This window comes from Cupressus sempervirens, chromosome 3, assembly GCF_028749045.1.
Source record: "Cupressus sempervirens isolate cs-2001-9-10 chromosome 3, ASM2874904v1, whole genome shotgun sequence".
NCBI lineage: Eukaryota > Viridiplantae > Streptophyta > Pinopsida > Cupressales > Cupressaceae > Cupressus > Cupressus sempervirens.
Genome location: NC_143120.1, coordinates 966,080,296 through 966,104,421, shown reverse-complemented (window position 1 = coordinate 966,104,421; position 24,126 = coordinate 966,080,296). Strand labels below are relative to the sequence as shown.

The 24,126-nt window shown below is 35.0% G+C and overlaps 1 pseudogene; it reads right to left on the bottom strand.

Annotated features, from left to right (window-relative positions):
• Positions 1-289: 289 nt before the first annotated feature.
• On the bottom strand, positions 290-15,851 carry LOC149569951 (cinnamoyl-CoA reductase 1-like; annotated as a pseudogene).
• Positions 15,852-24,126: the final 8,275 nt, after the last annotated feature.

The following is a 24,126-nucleotide window of genomic DNA, read 5'->3' as shown; positions in this document are numbered from 1 at the left end:
GTTGTCACATAAGATAATAACTTATAACTCTCTATCAAGGTTACCATTGCACCCCTCCAATGATAGATGTACAACCTTACCGAAAAAAGAAAAATTAACATCATATATTTAATATACATTTAATACTACAATGATATTAATTACAAAGAAAACTTTTTGGTGCTATGGTAAGGAAATTGATTTGTGATGGTGAATCCAACTCTTAAAAAGTGAGAATAGTGGCCACAGAAACAATATTTGAATTTTTTGGATGAGATACTAATCCCATTCTGGGTCTCACAATCTACAATTAAGGAAGAAAACCCTTGTCCCTCAGACTCTTCATAGTCTCAGCCAAACACTCTTTCATGGGTGTAAATGAGAAACCCAATTCACTCAGTTTTTTATTGCTGAATTGGTATGCCACTTTGCTTGGAGTGTTCTCATCCAAGCACCTACAGTGAATCAAGGAATTAAGATGAGCACTACTCAACTATTATAAAATCCCAAATCATTTGATAAATCTTTAGAATCAATAAGAAGTTATAAATCCATACTTGGTGGTAAGTGGGTATTAAGGGAACATTTGTCCTAACATATCAACAAGCTCTCCTCTATGAAGGCTTCTCTCTGCACATAGATATCGACCACAGGAAGATGGAGTTTCATAGAGAAATATGTGTGCTCTTGCCACATCTCTAACATCCATGTAAACCTGAGTTGCATTAACATATGTCTTGGCCAACCCTACAACAATTAAACCAAACACTTAATATTATTTTCATCAAGGAGATAGTATATTGGAATTAGGATAGTATTAACATTAGCTCACTAGTTAAATATTTGTAAACATGAGCCATGTTGGCATTCATAGTGGGCTAAAGGAGAGGACCCAAAACAATGCATAGATTAATCCTTATCAAATCCATACTCACCTCCTCTGCATATGCATATGATGCTTTCTCAGCCATCATCTTTGCATAGCAATACTAATTCTGAGCACCAAAAGAGAGAGAGAGAGAGAGAGAGAGAGAGAGAGAGAGAGAACTTCCACGATGTTGAATGAATGATTTACAAATCTCACAATGAAATTTCAAACCGTAAAAATGAGTTTACCTTGGTATTGATGTAGTAATCAAGGTCACTCTAGCAGTCTGTTGGAATATTAAATGAAAAAGGTCATTTTCCCTTGGAGCCAAATGCCCACCTACCCCTGACAGACTCCAGAACATACATAAAACATAAATGTGGTGGGTGATTTTTGAAATTAGGAAAAGAGGGGGAAAATATGACAAAAGGAATGTTTTTCATTTCATTCAGTCAGGGTGTGTTCACCAGAACAAAGAAGAGAGTCAGTTCAGACTTTAGCAAAGTAGAGCAGAGCAGAGAAGGAAGAAGAAGAAAGTGATCAATAGATCTAATCTCTCCAATTGCATGTGTTTTCCCTATTCACTCTGTAAGTTCATTGTTGTTGGATTTTTCCCGTTGAAGTAGTGATTGCTCCAGGAACCATTGTATGCAGCCATTAGAGCTGCAAGTTTAAATTTATTGAAGTTTGAAGTTTTTATCAGTTTAGGATTATTTTAGGGTTTTCTAGTTGAAGCTGAATGCTCCCAGATTTTTTAATAATTTTAATCAAATTTGAATAGAAAGCAAGCAGACATACTTGAATCCATTTTTCTTCTTCTATTCATTACATTTGAGAAGTTTGTTTAGAAGCTTCAAGCTTTGGCTCTCTGGTTTTAATGGTGAAAGCATTCACGTTGAAATCCTTCTAATTTATGTTTATCTTCTAGTTTAAGCCAAGCTCAGTTGACATCCACTACTATTGAGAATTTCCCTTTGTGAGCCAAGCTTACTCAGGTTCCTCTTGTGCCGAGCTAGCTTGACACTTGTTCTTGTCACTCGACACCTTCAAGTGCTAAGAAAACTGCCACTCAGCTCCTTAAGGTGTCAAGCAAAATTGGCACTCAGCACCTTCATGTGCCGAGAAAATTTTTAGATTTATGTTTGTGAGTTTTTAATTGAATTTTATATTACTCACATTTTATCAAAGCTTTGAGGCCCCACATCCACAGTAACTTAGGGCATTTATTTTCTTGGGATATTTGACATGGCAATAGATACAGGAAAGATATGGTAGCAGCCACCACCATTCAATGGACAAAATTATCATACATGGGAAAAGAAAATGAAGACCATAATGGTTGAAAATGATTTATGGGAGTTTTTTATAAATGGGTTCAATGAAGTGACAGACCCAACTCAATATGTTGCCCTCACCAATGCACAAACAACTCATTTGAAAGAGTCAAGGAGGAAAGATGCAAAGGCATTAAGTTTTATTGAAGCAACAATGACAGAGACAGTATTCTTAAAGATTTTAGTAGAAAATTATGCAAAGGAACCATGAGATATCCTTGAAATGAACTTCAAGAGGATTGATAAAGTTCATACATTAAAGCTACAGAATATAAGGAGGGAGTTTGAGAACCTTCAAATGAAGGAAAATCAATCAATTGTAGATTTTAGTTCAAGGACCTCCAATGTAATTAATCAACTGAAATCAAATGGAGAAGACTATCAGGAGCAGAGGATAGTGGAAAAGATATTGAGGATTTTACCTCATAAATATGACAATTTGGTCATGACCATAGAAGAGGCAAAAGACCTCACTGTTTTGACAATGAATGAGTTGATGGGTACACTTCAAACCCATGAGCATAGGATCAATAGATCTACATATTCTTCTTCCCAAGAGCAAGCATTCAAGGCTCACTCAAATTCAAGAGGAAAGGGGAGAGGAAGAAATGGCTTAGGTAGAAACTCCATAGGTAGAGGCTGAGGTAATGGAGGACAAAGAAATGCTGCAGCAAAAAGCTCAAGAAGAGTAGATGGACCAAGTAGCTCACAAAATACTTCAAAAGGAGGTAAGAAAAAATAAAACTCAAATAAGAGTAATGTAGAATGCTACTACTATCATAAATATGAGAATTATGCAAGTGAATGCTGGAAGAAAAAAAATGATTAGTCAGGACAAGAAAATGTGGCTAATGTGAACATGGAAAGTGGAAATAATGCCACTGCCTTCATCATGTGTAATGTTGGTGAAGAAGGAAGCCCTAAGGTTTGGTACCTTGATAGTGGATGTAGCAACCACATGAGTGCTAATGAAACCTTGTTTTCATTCATTGACAAGAGTTTTGAATATGAGATTAAAATGGGTAACAATGGAACCCTACCAGTTGTGGGCAAAGGATCTATTATGGTCCACACCAAGCAAGGTGAGGAGAAGGAAATACAAAATGTGTATTTTGCCCCTGGTATGAAGCACAATTTGATGAGCATTGGTAAGCTCATTCAAAATGGATAAAAAGTGCTAATGAAAATGACATGTTTGTCATTCATGAAAATGATGGGAGCAAGAACTTACTTGCAACAATTCAAATGACAAAGAACATAATGTTTCCCTTGAGGATAGAGACATGTTTCTCATCTCAAGTTGGTGCTGCATCTTCCACACAGTTAGTTCTAAGGAGTGTGATTGAAGACCCCTCACAGCTATGGCACCTCAGGTATGGTCATCTTGGCTATGCTGGTTTAAATTTATTTTCAAATAAAAGAAAGGTAGAAGGTTTGCCACATTTAGAAAATTCATGTGACAAGTGTGAGGCTTGTATTTTGGGCAAGCAACATAGGCTTCCCTTTAATTCTAGAAATTCTAAAAAGGCTATAAATCCATTAGTGTTAGTGCATACTGACCTAGTCGGTCCTATGCAAGTTACTTCCATTGGGGGGAGTGTTTATTTCATGACATTTATTGATGATTTCAGTCATAAGGCATGGGTGTATTTCTTAAAGAATAAATTTGAAGCATTTGAAAAATTTGTAGAATTTAAAGTCCAGGCTGAAAAAGAATGTGGACACTATATCAAGGTCCTAAGATCAGATAGAGGAGGGGAGTATATCTCCAATTCTTTTGTAAATTTTTGCAGTAAACATGGTATAAAAAAAGAGCTCACAACCAGCCATACAAAGAAAGAATAGGACCATTGTTGAAATGACAAGGAGCATGATGAAAGAGAAAGGTCTCCCAATTAAATTCTAGGGAGAGGCTATGGCAACACCACTTTACCTAATTAATAGGTGTCTTACAAAAGAAGTCTGTGATAGAATTCCAATGGAAGCATGGTCACGAGGAAGATGGACAGTTGAACACCTAAGGCTATTTGGATGTGTTGCATATGCACATGTGCCTAAAGAGAAAAGGTAAAAATTGGATGACAAAGGTGTGAAGTGCATCTTCACAGGGTACAACTCAGAATCAAAGGCATATAGATTGTATGACCCATTGAACAACAAGATGATTCTTTCAAGAGATGTAGAATTTCTTGAAAATTAGTCATGGTATGGACCAACTGATGAGTCATCAAGCACTTCAAGTAAAGTTCCAATTATGAGTGAAGAAGATGTTGATGAACAACAAGAAGAAGGAGAAAATCAAAGAAAATACAAGCAACCTCAATCATTGCAATGCTCCTCTAGGCATGATCGAGTGTCAGTGTCGAGTACTAGTGAATACCAAACTAGTCGACAAAGTAGCAGTAGTGATGATTCTGATCCCACACTCTCCTCCCTATTACCAACAAAGACTAAGAGTCTTAGGGAGATATGCCAAGATGAAAGCTATGAAGATTATGATGTGTTAATTTTGCATTATTTTCTCATAGTGATCCAATATATTTTGAAAAAGTTGTTAAAGAGAACAAATGGAGTAAGGCCATGGATGAGGAGATAAATGCTATAGAAAGGAATGAGGCATGGGAGCTAACTGATTTTCCTCCCAAGAAGTAAGTGATTGGAGTGAAATGGGTCTACATGACCAAATGCAATGTTGAAGGTAAGATTGATAGGTATAAGGCAAGGCTAGTAGTAAAGGGCTACAAATAGTAGTATGGTAGAGATTATGATGAAACATATGCCCCAGTTGCAAGAATGGAAATCATGCATGCTATCATAGTAGTTGCAGCTCAGCACAAACGGAAGGTATATCAAATGGATGTTGAATACGCCTTCCTAAATGGTGTATTGAAGGAAGAAGTATATGTGGAGTAGCCACCTAGTTATGAAGTTGTAGGTGAGGAATACAAAGTATGTAGATATAAGAGAGCTCTTTATGGGCTCAAGCAAGCTCCACGGGCATGGCACAACAGGATTGACTGATATTTGATGAGCAATGGCTTTAGCAAATACAATGGTGAGCCAACTCTCTACATCAAGGCAGCTAATGGAAATGTGTTGATTTTTGTTTTGTATATAGATGATTTGATTTTTACTAGTAATGACAAGGCTCTAATTGGTGAGTTCAAAGACACGATGAAAAATGAATTTGAGATGACAGACCTTGGTCTCTTAAAGTACTTTCTAGGCATAGAAGTAAAACAAATTCATGAGGGCATCTTCAGCTCTCAAGAAAAATATGTAGGGTAGATCTTGGAGAGATTTAAAATGAAAAATAGTAAGGCAGCCCCAACACCAATAGTAGTAGGTCTGAAGTTGAGAAAGGAAGACTCTAGTAAAGGAATGGATCCAACACTATACAAGAGTATGGTTGGAAGTTTAATGTATTTGATTGCAACTCGACCAGACCTAATGCATGTAGTAAGTTTGATTTTTAGATTTATGGAAACACCAAGGGATTCTCATTGGCAAGCGGGAAAAAAGATCCTAAGGTATGTGAAAGGTACCAAGGGATTTGGCATTTTGTATACTGTGGCAAATGAATTTAAGTTGATAGGCTATACTGATAGTGATTGGGCTGGAAGTATAGATGATAGGAAGAGCACTTCTAGATACATATTTCATATGGGATTAGGTGCAATTTTCTAGGCATCCAAGAGGAAACTTATTGCTTAATCTATAGTACAGGCTGAATATATAGTAGCAATACAGCATCATGTCAAGCTATTTGGTTAAGGAGGATCTTGACAGATTTGAATGAAATGCAAGAGGATGGAACCACAATTTATTGTGACAAAATTTTCTCAATTGCATTGTCCAAGAATCCAGTCTTCCATGGGAGAAGCAAACACATAGAGATCAGATATCACTTCATCAGAGAGTTGGTGGAGAATAAGGATATCAAGATGGAATTTCGCAAGTCTAAATAGTAGCTAGCAGACATTTTTACCAAGCCATTAAGCATTGCAATTTTTGTACACCTAAGAGAGTGTCTTGGTGTAGTTGATGTGGATCAGTAGTGATCCTTATTTTTTTGGCTCAAGAGAAAGGGGGAGTGTTGGAATATTAAATGGAAAAGGTCATTTTCCCCTAGAGCCAAACGCCCATCTACCCCTAATGGACTCTAGAATAGACATAAAATATAAATGCGGTGGGTGAGTTTTGAAATCAGGAAAAGAGGGGAAAAAATATGACAAAAGGAATATTTTTCATTTCATTCAGTCAGGGTGTGTTCAGAAAAAAAAAGGAGAGAGTTAGTTCAGAGTTTTGCAAAGTAGAGCAGAGCAGAGAAGGAAGAAGAAGAAATTGATCAGCAAATCTAATCTCTCCAGTTGCACGTGTTTCCCCTGTTCACTCTGTAAGTTTTTTGTTGTTGGATTTGTCCTATTGAAGTAGTGATTGCTCCAGGTACCATTGTATGCAGCCATTAGAGTTGTAAGTTTAAAGTTTATTGAAGTTTGAAGTTTTTATCAGTTTAGGATTATTTTAGGGGTAATAATTTTAATCAAAGTTGAATAGAAAACAAGCAGGCATACTTGAATCCATTTTTCTTCTTCTATTCATTGCATTTGTGAAGTTTGTTTAGAAGCTTCAAGATTTGGCTCTCTAGTTTTAATGATGAAAGCATTCACGTTGAAATATTTCTAAGTTATATTTATCTTCCAGATTGAGCTGAGCTCACTCGACATCCATTGTTATCGAGCATCACCCTTTGTGAGCTGAGCTTACTTAGCTTCCTCTTATGCTAAGCTTTCTTGGCACCTGTTCTTGTCACTTGGCACCTTCAAGTACCGATAAAACTACCACTCAACTCCTTAAGGTGCCCAACAAAACTGGCACTTGGCACCTTCATGTGCCGAGCAGATTTTTAGGTTTAGGTTTGTGAGTATTTAATTGAATTTTATCTTATTCACACAGTCTTCATCTACTATGGCTTGTGGATTTCTATTGGGGTAGAGCTAAATGGCATTGATGGTGGACATAAGTACCACACGCTTCACTCCTAATTCATTGGAAGCCTTCAATACATTGAGGGTAGCATTCACAGAGGCCTCCACCACTTGTTGTTGGAAATAGAGATGGAGTATTTAAGAGGGGAGAGGTGAATCAGTTACCACAAAAATAAATCCACAAATCCTTAGATGTCTTAAAATATAGTTGCTGCTGATACTCGGTAACGATACAAATAAATGCTAAAACTTGATAGATGTTCTGTTTAACTTATTAAGAATTTAAAGTGATTAACATGCATGCATAAAGAAATAACATGAACACAAGAGACACCAAATTTAACGTGGAAACCTAATTTGGGAAAAACCACCAAGTAACTAGTTACCAATTTTCACTCTTCTGAAGTGAGCCCTATTAGGAGCCAACCCTGTTAAAGGTTACAAAACACACTGTTAGGTGTGACCCTGTTAGAAGATTTAATCACCCTGTTAGAAGTGGTCTTCTTAGAGGTTTTTAGAACAATTCAACTGAATCGTCACCTTGTTAAAGGATTTACAAAATGGCTGTTGAACCAACTCTGTTAAGAGATTTTGAATCACTGTTACAATGATTAGAAAGCAACAATGAAGTGATCTTAAATATATGCAACTTATCTTTGCTGAATACAAATCGTTGTTCTGCTTCACTAGATCCTCACTGATCGAATACAACTTTGCAGCTCCATAAGCATAGCTAATCCTTCTTCAACATTCGCTAATTTATTCAATATTTTCTCATTCCATATCCATTTATTAACACTCTTATGCATCCAAACTCTTACTTCTTATGAATTCACAACTTGACCTTTCATATATACCTTACAGATTGTCAGGTCAACTCAATTACAAGTTACAACAACTGAAAAATATTAAATTAGTCGGATGCAAACATTGCATAAAATAATTAAACTTGATTCTTTAGAACCATAAAGTTCTTCGCTACCTAACCCAACTCGGTGACCACTGCTCCAGAATAGTTTCCCCAGTGTTAACTAAGTGAGGCTCGGTAAACACTACAAACCTTGCAACTTCCTTCAGAGATCGAGTTAACTCGATAAATACTGACCTTCCTTTGCTTACCGAGTGAGCTCGGTAAAAGCTAACTTTCTCTTCTATGACTGAGTGAACTCAGTAGTTATTAACTTTCCCTTTGTTAACCTTGGGAGCTTAGTTAAAATTAACTCTCTGCTACAAAATCCTTTGATACCCGAGTGAGCTCGGTAAGAGCTAACTTTCTATGTAATGTTCAAGATCGCTTGGTAGTTACTATAAATTGCTTTGTTGACCATCTAAGCTCGGTAGACTCTGTCTGATGGCTGATGTGACATTTGTGTAACATCAAACATAATACACAATTAACAATTGTATCCAACAGTCTCCCTCTTTAGCATTGATGGCAACACAACATGTCATAGCAGAATGAAATTTGAAAACAAGTATTTCTCATAACAATTCTCCCTCTAAGATAGAAAACTCTCCCTCTTACAGTAATCTCCCTCTGTGAAGGAATTATATGGAAAACTCTTTATTTTAAACAAATTTCAGAGAGATATGATAGTAAAACTCTCCCTCTTTGACAAGACATGCCAAAGACAACTCAACTCAAATGAATTTTAGTGTACCTTTAGTACTGATTCATATTGAATATTTCCTGGTTATGCTGCATCAACTGATAGATCTTCAACCTGGTATGAGTTGATGCATCACTAAAACTTTATTTTAGTAAACTTCAGATAGGGGAGTGACCCCTAATTTACCTCTTAGATATAGGAATGCATCCTTAGGTAATGGTTTTGTGAATATGTTAGCAATTTGTTCCTTTGTATGAACATATTCCAATCTGATCTCCTTAGCTTGCACCAATTCTCTGACAAAATGATATTTTATTGCAATGTGCTTGGTTTTGGAATGCATCACTGGATTCTTAGATATGCTGATTGCACTTGTATTATCATAGAAGATAACAACTGGTTCTTTGATTTCCATCTTCATATCTTCCAACAACTGTTTAAGCCAAACAATATTAGAGCAGTTTACTGCTGCAGCAACATACTTTGCCTCTGCTGCAGATTGAGATGTACAATTCTGCTTTTTGCTTGTCTAAGAAAGAATGCACCTCCACTTGTACTTTTTCTCTCATCAAGGTTTCCTGCCCAATCAGCATCGGTAAACACTTTCAAATCCAAATTGCCTCCAAACTTATACCATAAACCATACTCTTCAGTTCATTTCAAATATCACATTATTCTTTTGATTACCATAATGTGATTTTCTCTTGGTTTTGTTGAAAATATTGCTACAATACCAACTACAAGGGAAATATCTGGCCCAGTATGAACTAGATACTGCAATTTTCCAATCATTGATCTATACAATGTTTGATCTACTTCTTTTGATTCATCTTCCTTGGTAAGTTTTAATATAGTACACATAGGAGTCCCAACTAGTCTACAATCTTCCATTCCAAACTTTTTCAGTATCTCCTTGATGTATTTTGATTGAGTGATGTAGATACCATTTTTATTCTGTTGAATTTGAAGACCAACAAAGAATTTGATCTCACCAAACATAGACATTTCAAATTTCTCGTTCATTTCTTCTGAGAATTCTTTGCATAGATCATCATTCCCTATGAAAATAGTATCATCTACAAATATTTATGCTAAGACAATCTTATTATCTGGTCCTTCCTTAATATACAAGCTATTGTTATCATTAGTTCTTTGAAAACCAATCTAAATAAGATAGTTATGCAATCTTTCATACCATGCTCTAGGAGCTTGTTTCAGACCGTGCAATACCTTGTGTAATTTGTAGACCATGTTCTTCTTATCTGGATCAACAAAACTTTCAGGTTGTTCAATGTAAACCTCTTCATCTAGGATACCATTGAGGAATACTGACTTGACATTCATCTGATAAAATTTGAATCCTTTGTGAGTAGCATATGCTAGTAAGGTTCTGACTCCTAATCTTGCAATAGGAGCAAAAGTTTCTCCATAGTCTATCCTTCTTCTTGAGCATATCCTTTGCATACTAGTCAAGCTTTGTTCTTTGATACCTTACCATCTTCATCCAACCTGTTTCTAAATACCCACTTGGTTCCAATCACATTTTTATCTTTAGGCTTAGGTACAAGAGTCCATGTCTTGTTTTTCTCTATTTTCTCTATTTCTTCATTCATAGCCTCAATCCAACTATCATTTTCTAAAGAATCTTTGATATTTTTAGGTTCAAAATCAGCAAGTAAACAAGTACCTTTCAACTTGCTTCTTGTCATGGTTCCTTTAGATTTGTCTCCAATGATTTGATCTACTAAATGATGTCTCTTGACATATTTAGCTAATATAGGTTCCTTGCCTTTTGAATGGATTTCATTATTATCCTCTTGCATTTCAACATCAGGTTCTGTCTATTCTAGCTCGGTAGATGCTGGCTCAGGTCCTTCAGACTAGGTAGACACTTGCTTGGTAGACACTAAATTTAACTCGATTTGTTGTGGCTCAGTTTGAACTTCCTGTAACTCAGTTATAGATGACTCGAGAGTAGAAGATTCCTTATTCTCTAATGTAACTATTACTATATCAGGTTCAATGAAGACAAACCTTCTATAATCTTCTAGTTCCCTTTTGCTTTCTTCTTCAATCCTTTCTGCAAACTCATCAACTTTCACATGTGCACTTACTATGAGTTTGTGAGTAGACAAGTTCAAACATCTATATGCCTTACTTTTGCATGAGTATCCAAAGAATATAACTTCATCACCTTTCACATCAAATTTTCATTTTCTAGATTCTTTCAAAATGTAAAATTTACTTCCAAATACTTTAAGGTAACTTACATTAGGTTTATAGCCATAACATAACTCATAGTGGGTTTTGAATGAGTCTTTCTTCAGTTGTACTCGGTTCAGGGTATAAACTGCAGTGCTGATAGCTTCCTTCTAGTATTTGATAGAAATGCTCTTTTCAATCATTAAAGTTCTTGCACTATCCATGATGGATCTATTCCTTCTTTCAGCTATTCTATTTTGCTAGGGTGTTCCAAGGGCCGATACATGTCTTTTAATTTCTCTTTCAATGCAAAAGTTATTAAACTCATGTGAAATGAATTCTCCACCTCTATCTGACCTCAAGCATTTTAATTGTTTCCCTATTTCCTTTTCTACTCTGCCCAAATACCATTTGAACTTTTCAAATGCTTCTGATTTGTTTCTTAGATACATGACTGTCATCATTCTTGAGTAATCATCAACAAAAAGAATGAAGAACTTTTCTCCAGTATAGCTTTCAATTCCAATGTGTCCACATAAATCAGTATGCACAATTTTTAATATATCTTTAGATTGATAGTTTTTACTTTTAAAACTAGTCTTTTCCATTTTTCCAATCTAACAATTTCAGCATAGTCTGACCTCAGGTTTCTTTATGTAAGGAATGCCTCTTACTTTCTTGAATTTTCTTATCTTTACTAGATTATCAAAGTTCACATGACACAACCTTTTATTCCATAAGCAACTTTCTTCTACTTGAGCAATGAAACATGAACATGCACCTAGTTCAAGATAGAACAAGTTACCTTTAGTTTGAGTACCTGATCCAATCAACTTTCCTTTGCCATCTAGCAGTCTTGCTTTACCATGCATGAATTCTACTTTGAATCCATTATTGAGTAGTTGTGCCACACTTAACAAATTATGCTTTAGTCATTCTACCCGATAGGTATTATCACATATAAGTTCCTTGGTTAGAGAGATTCTTCCTCTTCCTTTTATAGAACAAGGTTCATTGTTACCAAACCTTACACCGCCACCATCGTAGTCTTCAAAGTATTCAAACTTAGTTTTTTCGCCAGTCATGTGATGAGAACAACCACTATCTATGATCCATGTATCATTTTTTCTCATATGAGAAATGAGTGACATTTCCTCATCATTATCATATTCATCTTTCACAACAATGTAGATGATTTCATCTTCCTCTTCATCATTAGAATCTTTAGCCATAAAACATGTTTTCTTACCTTTATCCTTGAATGATTTGAAATTTTTCTTGCCATTCCATTTGTGATCTTTATTCTCATCTTTATTCTACTTGTTTGGACACCTAGCAGCAATATGACCAACTTCTTCACATAAAAAATAGATTACGGGTACTTTACCTTTGTATTTTCCTCTACCTCTAGAATATTTCCTTGCTAGAAGGCTTCAATTACTTCAAGATAACTGTCTGAACTTGGTTTGATTCATCTTCACTTTCTGACTAGGATTTCTTATTGCCTTTCTCCTTGAGTGAAAGTGTGGCTTCAAATGCTGATTCAATGTTCTTGGAAGCTAGAACATAGTTATCAAAGTTGTCTAGTTCAAATGCAGTCAATCTTCCAACTATAGCCTCTAGATTTATCTTATGATTTGCTTCACATTTTCTTTCTTGAATTGCAAAAACTCTGATTGCATAAATGGGAAGTAGAGTTCTGAGAACCTTACTTATAACTATCTCTTACTTGATATCTCCTCCAGATGTTTTGATTGCACTGACACATGATTTGACTCTTTCAACATATTTTGTAATGTTTTCATCCTCTCTCATTCTCATTTGATCAAATTGTCCTCTCAGACTTTCTACTTTGGCTCTTCTAACATTATCATCTCCTCCATAGATCTCTTTCAACTTTTCCCATATTTCAAAAGCAGATTTGCAGTCCTTGATATCATCAAATTCTTCATAACTCAGAGCAGATGCTATATCTATCATCATAATGTTGTGGGTCTTCTTTTCAGCAATATCATTGACAGATAGTGTACCAGTTGATTGCTCATATTTTTCATCAAGGTATTTTAGTCCTGTATCTCCAATAAAAGCTAGATGAAGTCTCATCAACCCTTGCCATGCTGAGAAGTTGTCCCTATTAAGTCTTGGAATTTCCCTCTTATAAGACATCCTGATCTTTAGCTTAGATCCTTGAAATCTTATCCTGGAAGCACCAAGAGCTCTGATACCAATTGTTGGAAATAGAGATGGTGTAACTAAGAGGGGAGGGGTGAATCAGTTACCACAAAAATAAATCCACAAATCCTTAGATGTCTTAAAATATAGTTGTTGTTGATACTCAGTAACCACACAAATAAATGTTGAAACTTGATAGATGTTCTATTTAACTTGTTAAAAATTTAAAGTGATTAACATGCATGCATAAAGAAATAACATGAACACAAGAGACACCAGATTTAACATGGAAATCCAATTTGGAAAAAACTACCAAGCAACTAGTTACCAATTTTCACTCTTCTCAAGTGAGCCCTATTAGGAGCCAACCCTGTTAAAGGTTACAAAACACACTGCTAGGTGTGACCCTATTAGAGGATTCAATCACCCTATTAGAAGTGGCCTTGTCAGAGGTCTTTAGAACAATTCAACTGAATTGTCACCTTGTTAGAGGATTTACAAAATGGCTCTTAAACAAACTATGTTAAGAGATTTTGAATCACTATTACAATGATTAGAAAGCAACAATGAAGTGATCTTAAATATATGCAACTTATCTTTGCTGAATATAGATCCATGTTCTGCTTTACTTGATCCTCACTGATCGAATACAACTTTGCAGCTCCATAAGCATATCTAATCCTCCTTTAACATTCGCTCATTTATTCAATATTCGCTCATTCCATATCCATATATTCACACTTTTATGCATCCAAGCTCTTACTTATTATGAATTCACAACTTGGCCTTTCATATATACCTTACAGATTGTCAAGTTAGCTCAATTACAAGTTACAGCAACTCAAAAACATTAAATCAGTCGGCTACAAACATTGCATAAAACAATTAAACTTGACTCTTTAGAACCATAAAGTTCTTCGCTGCTCGACCTAGCTCGGTGACCATTGCTCCAAAATAGTTTCCCCAAAGTTAACCAAGTGAGGCTCGGTATACACTACAAACCTTGCAACTTCCTTCAGAGACCGAGTTAACTCGATAAATGCTTACCAAGTGAGCTTGGTAAAAGCTAACTTTCTCTTTGATGGTCGAGTGAACTCGATAGTTATTAAATTTCCCTTTGTTAACCTTGGGAGCTCATTTAACACTAAATTTCTGCTACAAAATCCATTGATGCCTGAGTGAGCTCAGTAAGAGCTAACTTTCTATGTAATGTTGAGGAATGCTCGGTAGTTACTATAAATTGCTTTGCTGACCGTCTGAGCTCAGAAGACTCTATCTGATGGCTGATATGACATTTGTGTAACATCAAAGACAATACACAATTAACAATTGTATCCAACAATCTCTCTCTTTGGCATTGATGGCAACACAACATGTCATAGAAGAATGAAATTTGAAAACAAGTCTTTCTCATAACAATTCTCCCTCTAAGATAGAAAACTCTCCCTCTTACAGTAATCTCCCTCTGTGAAGGAATTATATGGAAAACTCTTTATTTTAAACAAATTTCAGAGAGATATGATAGTAAAACTCTCCCTCTTTAACAACACATGCCAAAGACAACTCAACTCAAATGAATTTCAGTGTACCTTTAGTATTGATTCATATGCAATATTTACTGGTTATGCTGCATCAACTGATAGATCTTCAACTTGGTATGAGTTGATGCATCACTAAAACTTTATTTTAGTGAACTTTAGATAGGGGAGTGACCCCTAATTTACCTCTTAGATACAGGAATGCATCCTTAGGTAATGGTTTTGTGAATATGTCAGCAATTTGTTCCTTTGTATGAACATATTCCAATCTGATTTCCTTAGCTTGCACCAATTCTCTGACAAAATGATATTTTATTGCAATATGCTTGGTTTTGTAATGCATCACTGGATTCTTAGATATGTTGATTGCACTTGTATTATCATAGAACATAACAATTGGTTCTTTGATTTCCATCTTCATGCCTTCCAACAACTGTTTAAGCCAAACAATATTAGAACAGTTTACTATTGCAGCAACATACTCTGCCTCTACTGTAGATTGAGATGTACAATTTTGGTTTTTGCTTGTCCAAGCAACCAACTTCTTTCCAAGAAAGAATGCACCTCCACTTGTCTTTTGCTGATCGTCTCAGCTCGGTAGACTCTATCTAATGGCTGATATGACATTTGTGTAACATCAAAGACAATACACAATTAACAATTGTATCCAACACTTGTACCTATAAAAGTGCCACTGCCCACTCATTAAATCTTCACACAACAACACTCAACACTCGATCCAATAAAATTAAATACCAGATCTTCAATAATATGGAAAGTCAAGTGAAAGACTCCTTTGCACCCTCTCATGGTTCTCACCAAGCTATCATAGTCCAGAATATCGGCCTTGACAAGCTCAAGTCTCTCTTTTGCCCCTTCCGAATCTTTGAGATGAGCATACTTCTTATCATCTGCACATGAAATTAGCACATCTATTGTAACAGTAATTTCAAGTAATGCATTAGCAAGCTCCCTTGCCTAAACCCTAAAAGCTCAAATTCCATGATAAGAAATAAATATGTGAATGCAATACTAATAAGTTAATAATATTGACCAGAATTCTGAACCGTTCCTTTAACAGTGTAGCCTTTGCTCAAGATCATCTGCATAACCGAAGAGGCAATGAATCCTCTAGCCCTTGTTACACACATGCTCTCCATCTTCACTAGCTTCTCCTACTGATACTCACTTCCCTATTTTCTACTGATGATCTTGTGCTCTGTTGCTACCTATTTATATAGACAATTGGACCATGTAGAGAATTATTCAGAGAAGTCTAAAAATTGTATAACTCATTTTATGGACCACAACTGACTTACGCGCACACTAGGGATTTCATATGGTGCACAACTATCTTACTTTTGCCAAAGACATACAAAAATCACAGGAAAAATATGCACATGACCCACTAAACTATTTAAGGAAGCTGAGGCAAATTATTGCATTCATTAGTCCTCATTATATGGTATTCAATGCAACATTTGGGGACTTTCATTTCTGTGAATGCTCCAAATAAAATGTACTTTCCATGCAAAAAAAATAAAAATTCGGGGAGAGGTGTTGGTAAAATGAGAATACGAGAGTAAAATATTTTTGAGGTTATGTATGGTAATACCTTGTACTTCTTGTTGGAGGGATTTAACTATGTTTCATAAAAGACATTCATTTAAGTATAATTAAAGAAAATATTGTGGACAAAAAGAATATTTGTCATATCAGCTATGTATTTTTGAGTCTATATATCATAATGTCATTATAGAAAGATTCTTAACTCCTTGTTGAAAGCCTCTAATTACATGGAGAGGTGTTCCTATTACCACAATGCAAAGAAATATCCTATGCAAAAGAAAAATCTACAAGTTGATTTTGACCCCTGAACTAGGTAATATTGTTTATAATTTAATATAGAAGAACCCAACTATTTTACTATTTTTTGGTTTTGAAAATTATACAAATATATAACTAATCTATGTTTCATTTCATTTGAAATGTATATAATTTTTTGCATTCAATAATTCGAGATAATATTTATCTTTACATGTGCAAAATTCATAATTCATATATGAATCATAATTTATTTATTATTGTTTAGGAAAAAATTATCACAATAAAGGTATCTATATAGTGTAAAAGACATTGGACTCTTCTACTAATTAGGCAAAATTATGACCATACAACAATCCTTAAACAATAATAAAATTATTTAACAATATAGTTTTGTTTGTTAACTCTCATTTAGAAAAATATGACTTGTAAACTTTAAAGTCAACCTTATGGAAGCATAGATTAAAGTTATATATTCATTCAAATCAAGTGGCCCTTTATTGAATTTTTAGCATTAGTTAAAGATAGAACAAAAAATGTTTCCTAACTATCCAGGTAGGTAGGAACCCTTGCCTGGCCCAAATCTAGAGAATGAGGATGGTACCATTAATTTGGATTGTCTTACCCTGCATTCTGTAGAGTTGGCCTTTGGTTATAACAAGTTGAAAGTGATGGCTAGGAGGCTCCTTTTTAGATGCACATTTCACATAAGAAGATCACTAGCCTAGAAATCATTGCTGAAGCAAAGTGGAAATGAGTGGAATGAATGTCAAGCTTCAGGGATCAAGTGTGGTAGAATCTTGGCAAGGTGTTTTGAAAAAAGATTTAGAACTAGGAACAACTAGCATAGCATGTGGAGGAAATCAAGAACAAGGTTATCTCAAAGGAAGAGAAAGATGAAATATTGAAGGCTTTGGTGTCCATAAAGAAAACACAAAATTATCTTGGGAAACAAATTAACTATTTGGTCTCCCAAAAGCATTTGGTCCAAGCCAAGTTGGGGAACGTCATTGGAAATCTGAAAGTCTAGCTAAAGGAAAAATCTAAAAAGTGGAAACATAAGGAGGAGAATCTAAAAATGGAGGAAGGCATTCTGGAGGCCTCCTAGGGGTTGAGTGATCCCAAGCCAAATGACTTAAACACTAGTGTAGTCTATATAGTGGTTTAGTTAGGTGGTGTGAAGTAACAATTGAATCTTTTTATATTAAAAGATGAGTGCATCACAATCTATTTTTCACTCAACCAAAAAAACTTTTTAAAGAAAATAAAAATTGATTTACATGTATAAATATTTAGACAAAAATATCCAATTATACAAAAAATTTACATACATATAGGTAACTCCTAAAAAAATCGGTATAGGTTCTTAGTTATATACATGTTTGAATCATATACATACTTGGGAAACTATATTTTATTAAACATTTCTACACATTAAAATTCAAAAGTTTCGTTGAATCTTGCCAACTCAAAAATAATTAAGAGTGTAACCAATTCTATTATAAATAATAATAAATCATTTTCAAAATTTATTAAATCACAATGATTTTTAGTAGATGGGTTTTCAATTGAAAAGAGATTAGGTACTACTATGTTGATATTGTGAAGAGCATACTTATGATAGTTTTTTTTTTTAAGTATTATTATAGTTGAGTTAAGAAAACAATATAGTTCAATAAAGGACTTTGAGAAAAAAATAGAATAATATCATAAAATTGATGACTTCATAAAACATTATGAATAGAGGTGAGCAAAAAAAGAACACTAAGAAGAATACAATGAATGAGGTATTTTTGTGTGTAGCGCTAGTTTCCTTCCCTACTTTATGTTGTCATGCCTGCTATTCTAGAGCCCTCTAAGAGCATTAGAAAGGCTAGAGTTGTGTTGTAAATATGTGCAAAGGGTATGAAGAATAAAGAAAGAGAACATGGTATTGTTGAGCCCAATAAAGATAAAGAGGATAAACTATTGGATAGAACATGTTATTGTTGGGTCTAATATGGCTAAAGAGGATAAACTATTGGATCTCATGAATGAGTACCTCTCTACTATATTACTTGTGACTATGCAAACACTCATTTCTTCTCTTTTGAATCAGGTCCACTCATGCGAATTTGAATCCATTGGAGGAGGTAAGCCCCAACAATCTTTTGAAACCTATGGTCACCTATCAAAAGGTAACAAAATATCATTCCAATTGCCTAATAATATTATTTAAATTATTTTAAATTGTATGAATAAAATAGTCATCCTAATTTTTTCTTAAAGGAATTCCAACTCCACAAGAATTTTTTAAATGGATTTGCAATGTTATTGGGTAATACAAGGTTTAGTAATTGAGTCTTTAAGGAATTTTGGTCTTAGCTATGTTTCATGCACCTTTGCTGACCCTAACCACCCACGAACTATCCTACAATATAGCACATAGATAATATGTAGCCAAACATATTATGCTCAAGGATGGGACCTTCATTTCTATCCTAGAGGTATTACTAAATCCAAATAGAAAATGTGGTTGAGTTCACATTCATTAAACTAGCTCTTCGCCCATTCCTACAAGTCATCACATCTTGACTAGGTAAAAATGGGCCAGCTTATAATCATATCCTAGAGTCTGCATAGATATGGATAGTGTTTTTAATTTGATCAATGTCTTCCTTATCTTAACAAGCCTAATGCTTATTTCTATTGTTGTAAGGAATCTCACTTGATTTGTTCATGTCATTTCATAAATCCAAGATTAATTAGTCACCTCCTTCCACCTCCCTCCCTATTACAACTACCCATGTTGAAGATTCCAAGAGGGCCTCTACTTCTAGAGCCTTTTGTCTAAATAGCATTTTAGCCTCCTCTATTTATCTCCTTAAACATATCATCCCTTCATCTCTCCCACAACCATCCTCTCCTCTTGGGCCTAATTCTTTTAAAGATATTGTGGTTGACTCTATGGCCAAAGTGTCATATTACTCTTCTCAACACTTCCTACAAAATTGTAACTAAATATATCACTAATAGAATTTTAAAAAATCCCTAAGACATAGTCTAACCTAAAGAAATTAGTTTATTGGGAGAAAGATTCATCCTTAATAATTGCATGCTTGCTTGGTAAACTATTGAATGGGCCCAAAAAATAGACCATGATGTTCTCATTGTTTAATTAGACTTCAATAAATCTTTTGATCAAATTTGTTTTCCATTCATTCTAAAACTGCTAAAATGGCTTGACTTTGGTCCTAAACTATGTTTAAGCAAATCAATATTCTCTTTCTTGATGCCAATGTGAAAATTACTATAAATGGATCTCTATGTCCTCAAATCCCTTTACAAAAATTCATCTATCAAGGATTCCCACTCACTCCTTTCTTGTTCTTCCTTATTGTTGATGCTCTTGGATATATCTTTCAACATGATCTCTCAACTAAACTTATTCATTTTATATCATTGCTAGGGAATAAAAAATCCTTCAATTATCACTTTATTGATGAAAACATGTTTATCCAAAAATTAGCAGAGGAGGCCACTTACACACTCAATATTTTGGAGTTATTTTTTACTATCTCAATGTCTAGATTGATCATGCATAAAATTGAATTTCTTATTACATGTCTTGACCTTGGACCATCTTACATTACTACCAAGTGGAAATAAGTGAAACACAAGTCTACTACTAGATTCTTAGGGATTCCTTTTGGAATAGGGGTTTCGCTAAAGATATGTGGAAATGGTTCATGAATAAGATGAAGAAAAAGTTCATCAATTGAGCGATTTATTTTCTTTCTATAGTTGGATTACTACAAGTGACTAATAAAGTCCTACTTGCTAGCCATATTTACATATCTTCTTGTTGGATGCCCTCTCAAAGTTTTTAGCACAAATTAAGAGAAAATGGCAGCTAAAAGCATTTGGATTGAGGCTCAAGACCAAGGTGCAGATCAAAGGAGCATCATATAAATCAGAGAAGATGAATTGAATGTAGGAGAAGCAAATAAAATCTAAAAAATGTTGAAATAACCTAGTCAAAGGTGGTATGGCTCTCTTTGAAATCTAATTGAAAACTAATATTTAATTCACATGTCTATGTTGCAAAGTTAACAAGTCAAATGGATTAGAGATTAAGTCTCGATCATCAAATGAAAACCAGATTGATAGATGATGCTTTAAAATGGAATTATAATTGTCCTTAGTGATCTATCTTTCTAGCCCTCAGACCTTAGCAGATCAATGACTATCACTTTCTCCTTTTTTGAAGATGCATGGAGGATAACCAATGTGTGAATATGAGCATTTGACACAAGGAGCAGATAGACCCAAATCATAGAGTAGAAAAGGGAATTAAGGTCTTCTAATCCCAATCATCAAATCATAAAGATCAACTCTTATCGCATGTTCGTTGGTGATTAAATCTAGCTCAATCTTAAGGTAGCAACAAAGTAAAAGAGTATAAATCACATGATCATAGGTAGGTTAGGTTAATCACAAGTCAAAGTCATGAAGGAGTAAAAATTGAAGATCGCATGGTTGTGGGCAGTTAAGGTTAACTCAAAGTTAAGGTTGCAATAGGGGAAGAGATAACAATGGTTAAAGTAAATTATTTTCGCAAGGTCACTAGCTAAGAGGGATTGAAAACATTTTGAGTTAAAACTTGGAGAAAGCATTAACAATTAAACCTTAAAACAAATAGTCCCATGGTCATAGGTAGTTAGAAGGAACCTAGAATTAAGGCAGCAATAAAGCGAAAAAAGAAGAATCACATGGTCACATGTAGTTAAGAGTAACCTAAAGTTAAGAGTAACCTAAAGTCAATACATTTTAAGTAATGACCTAATGAAAGTGATAACAGTCAACCTCAAACAATCATTGCAAGGTTGTAGGTTAGAAATGATAGTTAATTTTAATGTTGTGAAAGTGCAATCACGGTTATTGGGTAATTGTCACTAAGTTGATGCAGTTAGTAGACTTAAGACATGATAGTTGTGAAGAAATGACAAGAGAAAAAGTAAAAAGGGTTTTCATGCCTTAATCATGATTTTTGATAGGAGATCTATGATAGAGATTTAAACTTGTTATGATCATTGAGATTGAAATTATATGGATTGGGTGCCAAGGTGACTATTATGGATAAGAGAAGAATATGAACCATTTTGAGGGTTTCTAATCATTTCTATTTTGAGTGATTCAAGTGCTATGTTAATATAACTAATGTATTTGTAATTGGCCAAGAACCCTAAGAGGGGGCCTAGATATGTAATTTTCTAAGTTAATAGAAAGGATCAAAAATTATGTCTACCTTTCCCCATTGTATTTCTAAATGTTGAGTGAGAATTGAAGAGTTGGATGGAATGAAGGATTTGTATTCAATATTTGAAGTTAGGTAATGTGATTGTTCTGATTCGATTTAGGACTAGCATGCCTAGGTTTCTTTCATTATCTCTTTCAGCTGAGCTAACCTAGCATTTTAGAATAATTTCTATGGGATTTTAGGACATATGTATTTGAAGCTAATGATATGTTACTAGATTCCATTTTAGTGGAGAGTTATGAATCAAGTTGGATTCCATCTTATCTTTTAGATGCATCTCTTCTCTATCTCTACAAAATGCGCTTAAGTAGGACTAATTTTGGTGTAGGGCACCCAGCCACTCCAAGGCATGATTCAGGGTGTTAGGAATGGTAGGGTAAAAGTTTGTTCCATATTTTGTAATAAAATACTCATTGTAAGGTCCATTAGCACTGTGGTCATGTTATAAACCAAGTCGCTTAATGAGACCAGGGAGTCATAAATAGATGGTATCAGTGTCTTAAGGGTGATTCGGGTTAGATTTAGTCTAAGCAAGGGTTTTGAGTCATTTAGAACTTATGATTGAAAAGCTTTTATTTGGTTGGGAATGACCATTTGGCTATTCCAATGGTCACAATAGGTTATAAACCTATCGAATATGAGTAGAGCAGTAGAGAAAAAGTGGTTGTAAAAAAAGCTTGAAGAAAATTGAATTTAAAAAACCTTTAATTTCTAGTAGATCCTATGTTGCAAAGAATTTTTATGCTTCTATACATTTTGAATGTGCTGAAGGTGCATCAGTAGAGGCTATTAGTTTTGGTTTGAAGCAATTTGGGCCACAGTAGTCTCATTTTGATTGCTGGGTGATTGAATGTGCTGAAGGGATCCGAATAACCTACATTTTAGGGTTCTTGCACAAATCACACCCTAACTTGCACATTCTTAGGTGGAACTCTCTAAAAATAAGGAATATGTAAGTTAGGAGCCTTACCTACATGATTCTATAGGTTAGAGGTGTGGTGAGCAAGGTAGGAAGTGTTTGAAGCTGGCTCTAGGTCAAGCAAGACTATGTGCTTGACTGGGTTTGGAAGCCAAGTTGGGGATAGTTAAGATGGGGGCATTTCTAACTTGATGAAGTGTTGATTGCAAATGTATAAAGTGTGTTAGGATTGTTGCAAGTGTTTGAGATCTTGGGAACCCATCTTTTCCATTCTGTTATGAAGCCTACTCTAACCTGATCAATTAGGTCGAGGCATCATATAGGGGTCTGGGGGGTGCTAGAGCAAGATCTTCTAAAGATTTTTGGATCCTTTGAAGAATCCAAAGGGAATTGGGATAGGTAGAGAAGTCCCTAGGGTGTTAAGGGAACCCTGGAGAAAAGGACATAAACACATTTAAAAAGGCTGGAAGAATTGCAAGCCTAAAAGTGGAATTTAGTGTTGTGGGATTGGTCAGTCCAAGAAAGTCGTGGATTTTGGGTGGTCAAGGTGTCCATAGATTATCTCCATGGGTTGAGTCAGTGGGCGAAGTGAGGAAAGAGATTGCTTCATTGGGCTCATTGGTTAAGTATACCTGATGGGGGTAAAAGGACTTGAGATAGGTCCTAGAATCCAAAGTTGAATTGTCAAAACCATTGGAAGGTTAAAAGAAGGTAAATACTACAGAGCTCTATATTAGGTGGTATCAAAGCCACCAAGGTCTTGATTGGGAATTCAAGAAGAAGACAAGATGTCATAAAATGAGGAAGAGAGGGAGATCCCTCTAAGGGTAACTAATGCTAAGTTGGCCAAATTGGTCAAAGAATAGATGGTTGAGAGTAGGGATGTAAGGGGGGAGAATAGGATGATAAAAAGAGAAATAGAGAATTTGAGAAAAAAGGTGAAAAAGGGTCACAAGAAGACTCTAAAGTAGAAGAAGAGGAAAATGGACCAGAACCTAATAGATCTAGACAATCCCTATCAGAGGACCAAACGGTCATGCTAGAAACGCTTGAAAGGGTAGGAAGAAGGGACATCAAGAGAGAGATCCCTATGTTTTGTGGAAATCTTAATCTTGAGGAATGCAGGGATTAGATTGAAGCATTGGAAAATTAGTTTGAATGTGATAATGTCCATGAATCACAAAGGTTGAAGATTGTAAAGGCCAAGATGAAAGGATCTGCTTTGAGTTGGTGGAACTTTCTTCAAATGGAGAGGCTTGATGAGCATAAAGATGCCATCACAACATGGGAAAGGATGAAGTTGGAGGTGAAGAGACAATTCATCTGTGAGGACTATGAAGTCCTACTACACCAAAAACTACAAGGCCTAAGACAAAAGGACATGGATGTGGGT